The sequence below is a fragment of the Colletes latitarsis genome, unplaced genomic scaffold (genome assembly GCF_051014445.1).
Source record: "Colletes latitarsis isolate SP2378_abdomen unplaced genomic scaffold, iyColLati1 scaffold0018, whole genome shotgun sequence".
Classification (NCBI taxonomy): domain Eukaryota; kingdom Metazoa; phylum Arthropoda; class Insecta; order Hymenoptera; family Colletidae; genus Colletes; species Colletes latitarsis.
The window spans coordinates 16,154,090-16,159,000 of record NW_027488369.1 but is presented as its reverse complement, the minus strand read 5'-3'; positions in this window follow the sequence as shown (position 1 = coordinate 16,159,000).

Here is a 4,911-nt window from a genome sequence, read left to right as displayed (position 1 = left end):
TAGGTCTAGGATTTGCCCTCATCAGGCTCATACTTTCGCATATTTCTCATACTTCATGGCTAGATCCTGGGCTGTTTCTGGAATGTGTCAGGTAGTAATGTGGGACTACACTGAAACAATCAATTAAACCTGGTCTTGATAAATATTTTAGAGGATAATGCATGTTAGGTATGGGATAGGTCTGGGATTTGCCCTCATCAGACTCATACTTTCGCACACTTCACATACTCGTTGAACAGATCCTGGGTTATTTTCTGGTTTGGATCACATAGTAATGTGGTACCACACTGAAACAGACGATTAAACCAGCTTTCGATCAATATTTTTGAGGATAACGCATGTTAGGTCTAGGTTAGGCCGGCGTTTTTCACTCATCACACTCATACTTTCGCATTCTTCACATATTTGTTGAACGGATCCTGGGTTTTTTCTGGTTTGGATCACGTAGTAATGTGGGACCACACTGAAACAATCAATTAAACCTGGTCTTGATAAATATTTTAGAGGATAACGCATGTTAGGTCTGGGATAGGTCTGGGATTTGCCCTCATCAGGCTCATACTTTCGATTTCTTCACATACTTGTTGAACAGATCCTGGGTTTTTTCCGGTTTGGGTCACGTAGTAGTGTGGTACCACACTGAAACAGACGATTAAACCAGCTTTCGATAAATATATTTGAGGATAACGCATGTTAGGTCTAGGTTAGGCCGGGGATTTTCACTCATCAGACTCATACTTTCGCATTCTTCACATACTTGTTGAACGGATCCTGGGTTTTTTCTGGTTTGGATCACGTAGTAATGTGGGACCACACTGAAACAATCAATTAAACCTGGTCTTGATGAATATTTTAGAGGATAACGCATGTTAGGTCTAGTTTAGGCCTGGGATTTGCCCTCATCAGACTCATACTTTCGCATACTTCACATACTTATTGAACAGATCCTGGGTTTTTTTTCTGCTTTGGATCACGTAGTAAAGAGGTGCCACACTGAAGCAGTCCATTAAACCTGGTTTGGATCAATATTTTAGAGGATAACGCATGTAAGGTTTGGGTTAGGTCTAGGATTTGCCCTCATCAGGCTCATACTTTCGCATATTTCTCATACTTCATGGCTAGATCCTGGGCTGTTTCTGGATTGTATCACGTAGTAATGTGGTACCACGCTGAAACAGTCAATTAAACCTGGTTTCGATCAATATTTTAGAGGATAACGCAAGTTAGCTCTGGGATAGGTCTGGGATTCGCCTTCATCAGGCTCATACTTTCGCGTTTTTCACATACTTGTTGAACTGATCCTGGGTTTTTTCTGGTTTGGATCACGTAGCATAGTGGTACCACACTGAAACAGTCGATGAAACCAGGTTTCGATCAATATTTTAGAGGATAACGCAAGTTTGGTCTGGGATAGGTCTGGGATTTTCACTCCTCAGACTCATACTTTCGCATTCTTCACATACTTGTTGAACAGATCCTGGGTTTTTACTGGTTTGGATCACGTAGTAATGAAGTACAACACTGCAACAGTCAATTAAATCTGGTTTCCATCAATGTTTTAGAGGACAACGCATGTTATGTCTAGGTTAGGCCGAGGATTTTCACTCATCAGACTCATACTTTCGCATTCTCCACATACTTGTTGAACGGATCCTGGGTTTTTACTGGTTTGGATCACGTAGTAATGTGGTACCACACTGAAACAGTCGATTAAACCTGGTTTCGATCAATATTTTTGAGGATAACGCATGTTAGGTCTAGGTTAGGCCGAGGATTTTCACTCATCAGACTCATACTTTCGCATTCTCCACATACTTGTTGAACGGATCCTGGGTTTTTACTGGTTTGGATCACGTAGTAATGTGGTACCACACTGAAACATTCAATTAAACCTGGTTTCGATCAATATTTTAGAGGATAACGCAAGTTAGCTCTGGGATAGGTCTGGGATTCGCCTTCATCAGACTCATACTTTCGCATTCTTCACATACTTGTTGAACAGATACAGGGCTTTTTCTGGTTTGGATCACATAGTAATGTGGTACCACACTGAAACAGACGATTAAACCAGGTTTCGATCAATATTTTTGAGGATAACGCATGTTAGGTCTAGGTTAGGCCGGGGTTTTTCACTCATCACACTCATAGTTTCGCATTCTTCACATACTTGTTGAACGGATCCTGGGTTTTTACTGGTTTGTATCACGTAGCAATGAAGTGCAACACTGAAACAGTCAATTAAATCTGGTTTCCATCAATGTTTTAGAGGACAACGCATGTTATGTCTAGGTTAGGCCGAGGATTTTCACTCATCAGACTCATACTTTCGCATTCTCCACATACTTGTTGAACGGATCCTGGGTTTTTACTGGTTTGGATCACGTAGTAATGTGGTACCACACTGAAACAGTCGATTAAACCTGGTTTCGATCAATATTTTTGAGGATAACGCATGTTAGGTCTAGGTTAGGCCGAGGATTTTCACTCATCAGACTCATACTTTCGCATTCTCCACATACTTGTTGAACGGATCCTGGGTTTTTACTGGTTTGGATCACGTAGTAATGTGGTACCACACTGAAACATTCAATTAAACCTGGTCTTGATAAATATTTTAGAGGATAGCGCATGTAAGGTTTGGGTTAGATCTAGGATTTGCCCTCATCAGGCTCATACTTTCGCATATTTCTCATACTTCATGGCTAGATCCTGGGCTGTTTCTGGATTGTATGATGTAGTAATGTGGGACCACACTGAAACAATCAATTAAACCTGGTCTTGATAAATATTTTAGAGGATAATGCATGTTAGGTCTCGGATAGGTCTGGGATTTGCCCTCATCGGACTCATACTTTCGCACACTTCACATACTCGTTGAACAGATCCTGGGTTATTTTCTGGTTTGGATCACATAGTAATGTGGTACCACACTGAAACAGACGATTAAACCAGGTTTCGATCAATATATTTGAGGATAACGCATGTTAGGTCTAGGTTAGGCCGAGGTTTTTCACACATCACACTCATACTTTCGCATTCTGCACATACTTGTTGAACGGATCCTGGGTTTTTACTGGTTTGGATCACGTAGTAATGAAGTACAACACTGAATCAGTCAATTAAACATGGTTTCCATCAACACCTTAGAGGACAACGCAAGTTAGGTCTGGGATATGTCTGGGATTTGCCCTCATCAGGCTCATTCTTTCGCGTTTTTCACATACTTGTTGAACAGATCCTGGGCTTTTTCTGGTTTGGATCATGTAGTAATGTGGTACCACACTGAAACAGTCGATTAAACCAGGTTTCGATCAATATTTAAGAGAATAATTCATGTTAGGTCTAGGTTAGGTCTGGGATTTGCTCTCATCTGGCCCATTCTTTCGCATATTTCTCATACTTGATGGCTAGATCCTGGGCTGTTTCTGGATTGTATCACGTAGTAATGTGGTACCACGCTGAAACAGTCAATTAAACCTGGTTTCGATCAATATTTTAGAGGACAACGCAAGTTTGGTCTAGGTTAGGCCTGGGATTTTCACTCATCAGGCTCATACTTTCGCATTCTTCACATACTTGTTGAACTGATCCTGGGTTTTTTCTGGTTTGGATCACGTAGTAATGAGGTGCCACACTGAAACAGTCCATTAAACCTGGTTTGGATCAATATTTTAGAGGATAACGCATGTTAGGTTTGGGTTAGGTCTAGGATTTGCCCTCATCAGGCTCATACTTTCGCATATTTCTCATACTTCATGGCTAGATCCTGGGCTGTTTCTGGGTTGTGTCACGTAGTAATGCGGTACCACGCTGAAACAGTCAATTAAACCTGGTCTTGATAAATATTTTAGAGGGTAACGCAAGTTTGGTCTAGGGTAGGCCTGGGATTTTCGCTCATCACACTCATACTTTCGCATTCTTCACGTACTTGTTGAACGGATCCTGGGTTTTTACTGGTTTGGATCACGTAGTAATGTGGTGCCACACTGAAACAGTCGATTAAACCAGGTTTCGATCAATATTTAAGAGAATAATTCACGTTAGGTCTAGGTTAGGTCTGGGATTTGCTCTCATCTGGCCCATTCTTTCGCATATTTCTCATACTTGATGGCTAGATCCTGGGCTTTTCCTGGATTGCATCACGTAGTAATGAAGTACGACACTGCAACAGTCAATTAAATCTGGTTTCCATCAATATTTATGAGGATAACGCATGTTAGGTCTAGGTTAGTCCTGGGATTTGCTCTCATCTGGCCCATTCTTTCGCATATTTCTCATACTTGATTGCTAGATCCTGGGCTGTTTCTGGGTTGTGTCACGTTGTAATGTGGTACCACGCTGAAACAGTCAATTAAACCTGGTTTCGATCAATATTTTAGAGGACAACGCAAGTTTGGTCTAGGGTAGGCCTGGGATTTTCACTCATCAGGCTCATACATTCGCATTCTTCACATACTTGTTGAACGGATCCTGGGTTTTTTCTGGTTTGGATCACGTAGTAATGTGGGACCTCACTGAAACAATAAATTAAACCTGGTCTTGGTAAATATTTTAGAGGATAACGCATGTTAGGTCTGGGTTAGGTCTAGGACTTGCCCTCATCAGGCTCATACTTTCGCGTTTTTCACATACTTGTTGAACAGATCATGGGTTTTTTCTGTTTTGGGTCACGTAGTAGTGTGATACCACACTGAAGCAGTCGATTAAACCTGGTTTCGATCAATATTTTAGAGGATAACGCATGTTAGGTCTAGGTTAGCCCTGGGATTTTCACTCATCAGACTCATACTATCGCATTCTTCACATACTTGTTGAACTGATCCTGGGTTTTTACTGGTTTGGATCAGGTAGTAATGAAGTGCAACACTGAAACAGTCAATTAAACCTGCCTCCATCAATATTTTAGAGGAC